Consider the following 13,892-nt stretch of genomic DNA (forward strand, 5'->3'; position numbering starts at 1 on the left):
TGCTAAGGGCTCGCAGTAAGGATTTACAAAATCAAGCTGTGAATCGAGGATCTCAATCGAAAATGATATAATTAGGGACCCCGTATAATCGAATTACTTAATTAATGTACAATTTGACTAGAGTATCAAAACTATAGCTCATTCGAATAGAGATGAAATGAGCTGATTTAGTGAAGCGATCTACAATTACCCACACGACATCACACTTTCTTGGTGAACTAGGTTGACCACTTACAAAGTCCATAGTTATTTAATCCCATTTCCACTGAGGAAATTTAATAGGATGGATAAGTCCAGTTGGAGCTCGATGTTTGGCTTTGATTCTTTGACAATTCAGGCATCTAGACACAAAATTTGTAATGACATATTTCATGTGAAGCCACCAATAAAGGGATTTAAGGTCTTTATACATCTTGAAATATCCAAGATAAATCGAGAATGGACATTGTTGAGTTAATCGATCGATAGAATTGGCCAAGAGGGTGGTGAATTGGCAATTAAAATTTTGGTGGAAGCTTTTACAGAAAATTAAAAAGATTTGCACAGCGATTTAGAGTGGTTCGACTTTCTCAACCAAAGTCTACGTCCACTACCTTAGCTATCCACACTAAGGATTTTCCAACAAATTCACTAATTTGTTCTTTCTTTTAAGGCCAAAGAGATAACCTTACAACTCCCTCAAGAATATACCCCAATTCTTGAGAACACTCTTTCTCAAAGAGAAGATTACAAATTTGTAAACTTACAAGGAAATCCTCACAAGGTAGACTATTTGCACAACTCTAGAACAAAGAAAAGAACACTAAAAAATGAATACAATTTAGTACAAGTAGTGTTCTTGAAAGCAAAATGAATATTGAATGAAAAATAGGCTTGAAATGCTCAAACTTGAGGTTTGATGCTTTCTCTTTAATTCTCTCTTGATTCTTGTTTATTGTGTTTTATTGTTTTTGATCAATGGCTTCTAAGCTTGTTTAAATACTCCTTCAAATGATTCTGAACGTTGGGGATGATTAGTGGAGTCAATAGAGTCGTTTAAGTGTGAAAACAATTAATTAAATTATTTGGGAGCGTCAGTGCATCGATGCATACCCAAGGTACATCGGTGCATCAAGTGTAAAATTCAAATATTTTGACCATTGGACCCTTAGTGCATCGATGCATAAAATGCATTCGATGTTTCAAAATAGCCTGAGTGAATCGATGCATGGCTGGTGCATCGATGCATCAAATGCATTCGATGTTTTCATAAAACTCTGAGTACATCGATGCATAGTATATGCATCGATGCATGAAATGCATTCGATGTTCAATTTATTCCATGGTGCATCGATGCATGGATTGGTGCATCGGTGCATCACTTTGAAAAATTGATTTTAGGCTTGATTTTGGTTCAAAATACTTTGTGAAAATTGTTTCAAAAATATATTAAGTATAAAACAAAATTTTACACATTTAGTAAGGTTTAAAATTGATCTTGAAGACTTGGAGTAATAATTTGATAATCGAGTAATTAAATCGAATATACTTTAGAAAATCATTTGTAAAATCTTAAAATTCATTTATACTTAATTTGTTATATCGAAATATCAAAATATTTTCAATAATCTCCCCCTTTTTGATATAACAAAACATGTGTGTAATTTTAAGATTTTCTTTGAAAATAAATTTTGAAAAATTACTCCCCCTTACTCTAACACTTCTCCCCCTTTTTGTTAAATAAAAAATACTTTAAAACGTTATAAAGAAGGTTTTGAAAAACACAGCCAATTTATTAAATATATATATAGCTTAAGCTGCTAAGATCAAAATAAAAAGAGAGATTAGCCATTAGTTTCATAATCAATATTCATAATCAAATGTGAAATGGCATTATTGGTCATATATGTCTAATGATGCAAAAATAAGAAAATTCAACCAAACCAAATATATATATGTTAAGTTCAAAATTCAATCATCTAAACCATAAAAAATTCAAACATTTAACAATCCAAAAAAAAACAGACATCTAAAATAAACAATCCAGAAACATCAAAATCAATCCAAGTTTTAGAAAAAACCAACAAAGAATAACAAGGAAACAAAATCTACTCCATCGGAGGATCGGGAGGAGGATGAGGAAATCGTGCTTGCATCTCAAGAGTAATAGCATCCATACGTGCAAGAATCTCCTTTTGAAACTCCATCTGTCGAGCTTTCAAAGTATCTAAGCGATAATTTACCGCTTCGTGAGTAGCAGTCAAGTGGGATTCGATGGAAGAATACCGTAGATCAAATCTCTCCAAAAACGAACGAAAATATGGAGGTACTTGATCCTCTTGTGGAGCTGATTTCGGTGCATGCTCATTATCTGGTACGTGATCTTCGATATCTTGCATAAGTTGTTGAAACTCGGGATCATCATCAGCAGCCGGAGCCAGAGGAGGAGGAGGAGCACGAGAGGAGCTAGGAGTAGCTCGTGAAGAACTCGCTCCCGGAGTTTGCTTACCGGGTCGAAATACCCAAAGACTAGTTTCCTCGTCTTGTTTCCAATCCGCTTTCTTCAATGAGGTGAGATTGATTTGATTTTGGAGTGGGGTGGGATTGTCGAGAGAGACATTTAGACCGAGTTTGATAAAAAGGTTACTAAGAAGACATCCATAAACTAATGTTTCAACATGTTTTGAAGGAACAATGTTTATGATATCCACTAGTTGACTAAATATAATGTGGGGTAGATTTATTTTGTTCTTATTCTTGATATAGTGCATCCACCATAAATCCCTAGTACGAAGAGTGGAGTACCTACCTCCGGATGGTCTAAACTACCAAGAGATCATCAAATGAAGAAAAAGATCGTGATGAGATTATAGAGTACTAACACTAGAGTTTGGAACATAGGAATATTCCACAGTTTCATTCTCATTAAATAACCCATCATCATCTAGCCTAAAACAGAAAGTTATAGTCTCGGGGTCAATATTAATATATTGGCCTAAAAGATATGATCTAATTGCTATAGTCCCACAATGAGTTTGGTTTTGAATGCTTACCGCATTGGAGTAGAAAATGCGGACTAACTGATGATACATGATAGGTTTGAGGTGAAACATTTTATCAAACTTCCAAGTTTTAAGAATCAGAAGGTATTCGAAGTCAATATCTATCATGGCTTGAAGAGAAGGAATACGCTCTTCCCGGTTTCTATAGGATTGGAAAGAATTTATGTACCTATAGTACAAGTCGTCTCTACGACATTCAGGCATATTAAAACAAGATTCTATAAGACTATTAGGTGGAGGAGGAATGGGATTAGGAGGTCGGGTTGAACGACTCGATGAAGTCCTAGGACGTTTAGGATTGGACATGGTTAAGGTATCGAAATAAAGAATGAAACCTGCAATTTGAAACACATGTATGCAAAATAATCAATCCCAAAACTCAATTGAGTCCTCAATAATTCAAGGTTCTCAAAACTGAATCCTAATGGGCAAGGTTTTGAAAACTATTTGAGAATAATTTTTGAAAAATCACAATATGTATAGTTTTCATGAAAACAACATAATTAAATCAAAAAAATCAAATTTAAAAATTAAATTCAGATTTTTGATTTTTTTTAATTTCGAAAATTCAAAAATTCTTTGAAAATTTGTGAGTTTTTGATGAAATTGGTTGTAAAATCTAGTTTGAAATTATCAAACAATCGATGCCCGATATAATGTTCATCCTAAAACTAATTAAAACTAGTCCTAAGATTAAAATATGATAAACAAGAAGTTTTTAGAAAAATACCTTGAAAATTTTAGATTGATGAGAATGAGATGTTGTGTTGCACAATTTAATGATAGTAGCAGAATATAGAGATGAAAAGCTTGAAGATTTAGATTACAAATGTTGGTTTTGGAGCAAGAGGAGAATTTAGAGATGAAGAGAGGCGTACGGCTGAGAGGGTTTAGTTTTTAGGGTTTGAAACAAATAAGAAAATAAGCCTTTTAAACCCAAAAACCCGACCGATGCATGACCTTGTGCATCGATCCACATTCAAGGCGTGCATTGGTGCACCTTCATGGTGTATCGATGCACATTCAAGGATGCATCGATGCACTGTTAGGTGTATCGATGCATTAAGCACAAAAATGTAAAAATCCGTTTTAAACACACAAAATGATAAATTAATTAGCTCTAGTTGTATTGGCAACTCATATAATGAAAATTAATCATGTTCAATCAATCAAATTAATCCTTAAACTATATTTGAACATAAAATTAATTTTCACCAAAGAACATAAACTCCCCCTAACTAATAGTGAAGAATGCAATCAAAAATTTTATTATAAGCATTTTTCATTTATTCTTAAAAGTTCTAAAATTATTTTAAACACTAAGTGAAGATAGGTCAGTTAAACCTAATTCTCTACTAAGTGTCCAAAATCTTTCTTTATCTAAAGGTTTTGTAAAGATATCCGCTAATTGGTGCAAAGTATCAACAAATTCTAGAACTACATCTTCCTTAGAGACATGGTCTCTAATGAAGTGATGTCTAATTTCAATGTGCTTAGTTCTAGAGTGTTGGATGAGATTTTTAGTGAAACAAATTGCACTAGTATTGTCACACTTGATAGGAATAGTACCTACTTCAATTCCATAATCAAAAAGTTATTGTTCATCCATAAAACTTGTGCACAACAACTACCAGCTGAAATGTATTATGCTTCAATGGTAGATAATGCAACACAATTTTGTTTCTTTGAAAATCAAGAAATCAGCATATTTCCAAGGAATTGGAAAGTACCGGAGGTGCTTTTCCTATCTAATTTACATCCTCCATAATCCGTATCAGAAAAGGCATGCAAGCTAAAGCTAGATTCTCTAGGATACCAAAGTCCTAATTTAGGAGTGTCCTTAAGGTATCTAAAGATTCTCTTAACAACTAGTAAATGTGATTCCTTATGGCATGATTGAAATCTAGCACATAAGCAAACACTAAACATAATGTCCGGTCTACTTGTAGTTAGATAAAGAAAAGAGCCAATCATTGACCTATATAATTTAACATCAACACATTTACCTCCTTCATCTATGTCAAGCTTTGTTGATGAGCTCATTGGAGTGTCATGAGGTTTCCCATTTTCCAGTCCAAACTTCTTGAGCATATCTTTAATGTACTTAGCTTGATTGATGAAGATACCATATTTTCTTTTCTTGATTTGGAGTCTCAAGAAAAATAAAAGATCCCCCATCATGTTCATCTCGAATTCACTTTGCATTAGCTTAGAAAATTCTTGGCAAAGAACATTATTAGTAGAACCAAATATTATATCATCAACATAAATTTGAACTACTAATAAATCTTTACCTTTATGCTTTAAAAACAATGTAGTGTCAACCTTCCCTTTGGAAAAACCTTTTTCAATTAAAAAAATTTGCCATCTTTCGTATCAAGCTCTAGGGGCTTGTTTTAAACCATAAAGTGCTTTTTTCAATTTAAGAACATGATTTGGAAATTTTAAATCTTCAAAACCAGGAGGTTGTTCCACATACACTTCTTCTTTTATAAAACCATTTAAAAATGCACTTTTAACATCCATTTGACATAATTTAAATTCATGAAAACATGCAAATGCTAATAACATTCTAATTCCTTCCATCCTAGCAACGGGAGCGTATGTTTCATCATAGTCTATGCCCTCTTATTGAGTATACCCTTGAGTAACAAGTCTAGCCTTGTTTCTCACTATATTACCACTTTCATCAAGCTTATTCCTAAATACTCATCTAGTACCTATAGTAGATTTATTACTAGTCCTTTCAACTAATGTTCATACTTTTACTTCTCTCAAATTGATTTAACTCTTCTTACATAGCCATAATCCAATCATCATTTAATGATTCTTTAATATTCTTAGGCTCTATGCATGAGATAAATTCAACATAATTACAAATATTTCTAAGAGAATATTGAGTTGTTACCCCTTTGGATGGATCACCTATAATCTCACAATCCTTGACATAGTTGTATTCCCTTGGGAAAGATGCTTCCCTTTCTTCAATGGTTGGATTCTCGAGAGGATCTTGAGTTTTCTCATCTTTCGTTTCTTCATTTGATGATGGTTCTCCAACGTCATTTATATTTATAATGCCTACATCATCATTCACACAAGAATCCTTCCTCGGAAGGGGATTATCATAAAAAAAAACAACATGTATAGACTCTTCTACAACTAAAGTTCTTTTATTAAATACTCGATAAGCTTTAGAATTTAAGGAATAACCCAAAAAAATTCCTTCATCACTTTTAGCATCAAATTTGCCAAGGTTTTCTTTACCGTTGTTTAAAACAAAACATTTACATCCAAAAGGATGAAAATAGCTAATGTTAGGATTTTTTATTTTTGAAAATTTCATATGGAGTTTTTTTTTTTAAATCGGCCTAATCATTACTCGATTTACAACATAACAAGAGGTATTTGTGGCTTCCGCCCAAAAATATTTTGGTAAATTATTTTCACAAAGCATGGTTCTAGCCATTTCTTCTAAAGTTCGATTTTTCCTCTTAACAACTCTATTTTGTTTAGGGGTTCTAGGTGCTGAAAAATTATGGTTAATACCATTAGAATTACAAAACTCAGTAAATCCAAGATTTTCAAATTCAGTGTCATGATCACTCCTAACACTAGTTATAGAGTAACCTTTTTCATTTTGGATTATTTTTGAAAATGTGATGAAATATTCTAATGCTTCATCTTTAGTACTTAAAAATAGAACCCAAGTGTATCTAGAATAGTCATCTACCAAGACAAATGCATATTGTTTTCCACCCAAGCTAGTAGTTCTAGTTGGCCCAAAAAGATCTATATAGATCAATTGTAATACTCTACTAGTTGATACATCATTAATGGATTTAAAAGAAACTCGCTTTTGTTTTCCTTTAGCACAAGCATCACAGATTTTATCATTATCAAATTTTAATTTAGGCAACCCTCGAACTAAATCTCCTTGAATTAGCCATTGCAAAACACTCATACTAGCATGTCTTAGTCTCCTATGTCATAACCAACTATCATGTTCATCCTTAGCAACGAGGCATAAATTAGACATATCAATAGATTCTAAATACACCATGTATATGTTTCCTATTCTATGACCAACAAGCATAATCCGATTAGATACAATGTCAATGACTTTACAACCATTAATATCAAACATGACATTGAATCCCTTATCACACAATTGACTAATACTCAATATATTATGCTTTAATTCATTCACATATAAAACATTATTAATTTGTATAGAAGAGGTATTACCTATAGTACCTATACCTATAATGTGATCTTTTGAATCATCACCAAAAGTCACTTATCCTCCATTTTTGGCTCCGATCATGTGTCTTGAGTATCCACTAACAAGGTACCATGAGTTTGAATTTGTTTCTCGTGCCTTGTAGCAATGCTCATTTTCCTACAAACATAGATTAATTTTTTATTTTTGGTACCCAAATTCTTTTGGGTCCATATTCATTAGTTTCCAAAATCCTAGTCCCTTTAGGTGTCCATTTGTGTATGATATCCTTATCTTTAGTAGTAATGATTCCTTTAGGAACCCATATACTTCTAACGATTTTTCCATTAGAGGTTCTTCGGGAACTTATATGATTGTAGTTTTTAAAACTTTTTCTAACAAAGTTGGTTTTTGAATTTTCCCCTTTTTCAAAACGTTTTGTTCCAACTTTATTAAAAGAAGTTTAAGATCATCAATTTTCTTTTGATGATCATCATTGACCTTTGAAAGTAAATTTTGCAAATCTAAATTTTTCTTTTCAAACTCTTCTAGTTTGATTTGCAAATCACTAATTTTACTTTCAAAATCATTGTTGGTTTTGGTATGAGCTTATTTTCATTTTTCAATTTTGAAACATCATTTTTATATTTTAAAAACAATTTCTCATAATCCGAAGCCAACCCATTATATTCCTCTAATAACTCATCATAACATAAACCATCAAATTCAAATGAGTTAGAGGTTGCCTTAGAATCTTCCCCGAATGCCATTAAGCACAAGTTTGCTACTTCTTTTTCCTCTTCATCGGAACCTTCTTCATCGCTCCATGTAGCCACACGAGTCTTGTGCTTATTCTTTGATTGACCCTTTCTCTTCAATTATGGGCAATCATATTTGACATGCCCCGGCTTTTTGCATTCATAGCAAATGATAGGGTCCTTCTCTTTTGGTTCATTTTTTAGGCCTTCATTTTGTTTGAATTATTTTCCTCGGTAAGGTCTCATCATTTTTCTGAACTGTTTGGCAAACAATACCATTTCCTCGTCATCATCATCTTCATCTGAATCACTCTCATCTTTTATGGATTTGAGAGTAACTCCAATGTTTTTCTTCTTCTCTTTCTCTGTTGGTGTCTCGTCAATCTTATCGAGGTCCACCTCATCTTCAAGCATCATTTCATGAGTTAGGAAGGAACCGGTTAGCTCTTCAAGAGTTAAGGACTTTAGGTTCTTAGCCTCGATGATTGACGTCTTCTTGGACTGCCACGATTTTGGAAGTGAGTAAACTAACTTCCTCACAAGCTTTTCATTTGGAACGATCTCTCCATATGATTTGAGACCATTTACAATCGTTGAGAATCTATCCGTCATAGATTTGATATCTTCATTTGGTTTCATCGTGAAATTTTCATAGTTATGTGTTAGAAGGCTAATTTTGGATTATTTTACCTCATCGATGCCTTCATGAGTGACTTGTAGTTTATCACATATTTCTTTGGCGGTTGTAGAAGATGAAACTCTTCTATATTCATCTCGTCCAAGAGCACAAAATATGATATGGATGGCTTTGGAGTTGAGCTGGAACATTCTTGTCTCTTCTTCACTCCATAATCTTGGATGAGTGAGAGGCTTGATATATCCGTCTTCTACAACATTTCATTCTCACATGTCACTTGCTTGAATGAAATATATCATCCTATTCTTCCAATAGGCATAGTTAGCTCCATTGAAGAAAGGAGGCTTGTTGACGGGCATCGAATCGAGATCGGAGTCGACATTTGAAGTAGAGGCCATTGATGACTTGATAATTGATGTAACTCTTCCCGAATCGACTCAAGAGGTGATTAAACCTTCAAATGAGTGAGGCTATGATACCAATTGTTGAGTTAATCGATCGATGGAATTGGCCAAGAGGGGGGGTAAATTGGCAATTAAAATTTTGGTGGAAGCTTTTGTAGAAAATTAAAAAGATTTGCACAGCGATTTAGAGTGGTTCGACTTTCTCAACCAAAGTCTACGTCCACTACCTTAGCTATCCACACTAAGGATTTTCCAACAAATTCACTAATTTGTTCTTTCTTTTGAGGCCAAAGAGATAACCTTACAACTCCATCAAGAATATACCCCAATTCTTGAGAACACTCTTTCTCAAAGTGAATATTACAAATTTACAAACTTACAAGGAAATCCTCAAAAGGTAGATTGTTTGCACAATTCTAGAACAAAGAAAAGAACACTAAAAATGAATACAATTGAGTACAAGTAGTGTTCTTGAAAGAAAAATGAATATTGAATGAAAAATAGGATTGAAATACTCAAACTTGAGGTTTGATGCTTTCTCTTTGATTCTCTCTTGATTCTTGTTTATAGTGTTTTCTTGTTTTTGATCAATGGATTCTAAGCTTGTTTAAATACTACTTCAAATGGTTCTGAATGTTGGGGATGATTAGTGGAGTCAATAGAGCCGTTTAAGTGTGAAAACAATTAATTAAATTAGTTAGGAGCGTCAGTGCATCGATGCATACCCAAGGTGCATTGGTGTATCAAGTGTAAAATTCAAACATTTTTACCGTTGGACCCTTAGTGCATCGGTGCACTAAGAGTGCTTTGATGTATAAAATGCATTCGATGTTTCAAAATAGCTTGAGTGCATCGATGCATGGCTGGTGCATCGATGCATCAAATGTATTCGATGTTTTCATAAAACTCTGAGTGCATCGATGTATAGTATTGCATCAATTCATGAAATGCATTCTATGTTCAATTTATTCCATGGTGCATCGATGCATGGATTGGTGCATCGGTGCATCACTTTGAAAAATTGATTTTAGGCTTGATTTTGATTCAAAATACTTTGTGAAAATTGTTTAAAAACATATTAAGTATAAAACACAATTTTACACATTTAGTAAGGTTTGAAATTGATCTTGAAGACTTGGAGTAATAATTTGATAATCGAGTAATTAAATCGAATATACTTTAGAAAATCATTTGTAAAACCTTAAAGTTCATTTATACTTAATTTATTATATCGAAACATCAAAATGTTTTCAACAGACTTTGATGAGCTTCCTGTAAAATTTTCTTCTTCAAATCATCGTTGTTCAGAATACACACTCTATTCTTAAAATAGAGCATGCCATTCGAATGAATGGAGAAATTTTTATTAGCTTTCGAGTCTAGCTTTGAGATAATAACTTGAAGTTTAGGATTGATTTGTTGCAAGTGTCTGATTCTTGAGATTAAGCTAGATTGAACTTTTAATTTGCACATGAATCTATGTTTTTTTATACATTCGAAGATGAGCATTAATAGTATTTGAGGTCAAGGTTGTTTTACGACTAAGAGCGTCTGTAACCACGTTAGCTTTTCCAAGATAATAGTCAATGACTAAATCATAATCTTTGAGTAGTTTAAGTCATCTTCTTTGCCTCAAATTGAGATCCTTTTGAGTCAAGAGTTATGTGAGACTCTTATGATCAGTAAATAGATAACATTTTTTGAATAGTCAAGAGGAAGTCTCTACAAATCAAACAAATGTTCAAAATTCCTCCTAACGGGTAATAGACTACAAGATCAGTTTTAGCAAGTTTGAGCTTTAATTTCAACTTTTTCTATTTAGTTTGAGCATACAAATGAGTGAGTAGATCTTGAGTCTATTAAAGAATAAACAGGAAATATGTTTAACTAGACGGTACCTGTGATAACATCGAGAGCTTCTTCATCCTCCTTTCCCCAAATGTGATAGATATGAGCAGGGTTTGAGATTCCTAGTTAGTGTGAGTAGGGACATTCGAATGATTTGCCTTTCCTTTACCATGGTGGCTCGATTAAGCTCTGTTAGGTTCTTTGTTTCAATTTTTAGTATTAGAAATTGCAATAGCATAATTTCTGTTCAGAACTTTATTTGGACTATGAGGACAATCCCAGATGTAGTGGTCTGAGGCTCCACACAAGCAGCATAAGTACTGTTGAGTCCAAAATTGATCGAGATGATGTTTTTGGGAAAACTTGTAGGTATGATATTGAACAACCTTCCCGGAATTCCACGTACTATCCATAGAGACCACTGGAATTGCAGGCTTTGGAATATAGTTGCTCTTCTGAGCAGAAATGTGATTGGATGAATTTTCTCGATTATCTTTGGACTTCTTAGACTGGAAATGGGGTTTGTGATCACTTCTGGATCGTTTATCTTTCCATGAACTGCCACTCTTGCACTTCTAAGAAACTTTCATCTTCGTCTTCGTAGTGATAGCTGGGTTCACCAGGGTCTGGAAGTCAATGATATCCAAGGTAGTAAATATAGGACTTAGCTCTTCATTCAGTTCGTCTATAAATATTCGACATTTTTCGCTCTCATTCTTGATGTATTCTGACCTATAATTGCAATATTTGGAGAATTCGCTCACATACTGCTTGATGGGTCGACCACCTTGTTTGAGGTTGATAAGTACTTTATTTAGTTATTATTTTTCTTTTAAATTGCTCCGTAATCATTGGTTTTTGTGGCTTATTTGATCATTTTTATTCATTTTCTGTGCATGACGCTAGATTCTGGAAATTGCAATAAAATGACAAAAATCTACAGTTTTTTTATTTTCAGAATCAAAGTTGGATTAGTGGGCATGACTTTGGGCATGAAACATCTGACGAGGCGATGACGTCAGCACCTTCTAGAAGGTCCAGTCAGCACTTATAAGAACGAATGGAACAGACGCACGTCTCTGCGATTCGGATTTGAATTAAACTCATGTTTTAGGATATTATTTTAAATATTATATTATATTTTATCTTATCTTATCTTTGTTTTAGGTATTTTATTTTAAATAGTTTTAAGTATTTTAATGGGGATTTTCTTCTTTAATTAAGGATTTATCTTTAACTTGTTTTTAGAATTTTGAAGGCTATAAATACCCTCTCAGGGTAAGCCTAGAAACACATCTCTCAATAACTGAGAATTTAATATTCTTCTTTTCTCTAGCTTTATAAAATTCTCTCTTCTATTTTCTTTCAAATTTTTTCATTTTTTTTTTACTTTATTTTAAGTTTTTAAAATATACTAAGTATGACTTTGGTCATGCTTAGCTAATTTTCTTTTAAGCCAAAGGCTAAATCGATGACTCAATTCCATACGTGAGAATTGTAAGGCACTTAAATCGCTTCAAATATCTCTTTTAGTTTTTTGGGCTTATTTTCAAATCAAAACCATTTTCAAAACCAAAAGACGGCGTTGGTATGGATGTTGTTATAGTTAATGTTGGAGGAAGAATTGGTTTATTGAAGCATATTCGACATTCTGTGAACACACTTAGCAAAATTGTTTGCTAAGATGAAATTAAGATAAAAAAATCAATTGTTGTTGAAACAACATAATCTGAGTCGACAACTTTTCGAACTTCAATGTTTTAAGATCTACAACATTGTTGTTGCTTACATCTACTCATAAACCGAAATTAAAGATTGCACTTGGATATTCGGTATACAAAGCATAATCACAAGGATTTGTCCTTGTAGAAAAGTAGTCGACGTGAATCTTGAAGTAAAGATCTATTTTGATGATCAGAGGAATTTGAGGCAAAACTGAAGCCTGAGGTTGTTTTTCCCATAAGTTTTCTTTATCTCAATTTTATTTTATTTGTTTATTTGTTTATTTAATTTTTATCTCATTTTATTTCTTTAAACAATTTAAAAACTCCCCCATTTTATCTTTATCCTTATCTTATAATTATTATTTATTTTATTATTTTATCCTTATCTTCCGTTTTAAATGATTTATATTTAATTAATTATTTTATTCTTTTATTCTTATCTTTTTATCTATCTGAATTTCTATATTCATCTAAATCAAAAAGTCCCCTAAATCAGAAACACCAGAGTCCTTGTGGATCGAGCTTGCTTCTCTATTCTACTCTCACTTTTTACTTATTAATAAGTTGGAATTATTTTGATAGCAAAACAACAATTATCAAATTGGCGCCATTGTCGGGGACTAACGACAAATACTAATTTATTTTTCTTTGTTTTTTATTTATGACCAGAAGAAACCCTGATGAATTAGTAGATCTTAACCTGGAGATCGAAGCACGAGCACAAAGAATCCACGCACAAACACTTCGAGAAAAAAATAGAAAGAAAAGAATAACAATAGTAGAGTTCAGAAATAGAATCAAATCCAGAGACAAACTCTGAAACAGACGCATATAACGAAGATCAAATCCTGATGGCAAAAGAAGAAGAACAAACGATCCGAGAGATAGCCGCATCTCCTGTCACTCAGACGCCATTATGTATCACTTTTCCTAATGGTGGGACTCCATTTTAGCTAAAGACGGGCCTTATTGATATTCTTTATACTTTCCACAGTTTCACTAGCATGAAACCACATGGAGTTACTGAAGATCAAATTAAATTGAGGGCTAAAGATTGGTTATTTTATTTACGTCTGATTTCAGTTAATTCATGGGCTAACATGAGTCAAATTTTTCTTGGCAGGTTCTTCCCAGCGGCTAAAGCAAGCAAGTTACGAATGAGCATTCTTTTCATTAGGCAAAATAGCAAAGAAAGTCTTAATGACTATTGGGAACGATTTAAAAAGCTTTGTGCACATTGTCAGAAACACGGATTAAGTGA

This window comes from Hibiscus syriacus, unplaced genomic scaffold (genome assembly GCF_006381635.1).
Source record: "Hibiscus syriacus cultivar Baekdansim isolate YM2019G1 unplaced genomic scaffold, ASM638163v2 tig00000991_pilon, whole genome shotgun sequence".
NCBI classification, from domain to species: Eukaryota; Viridiplantae; Streptophyta; class Magnoliopsida; order Malvales; family Malvaceae; genus Hibiscus; species Hibiscus syriacus.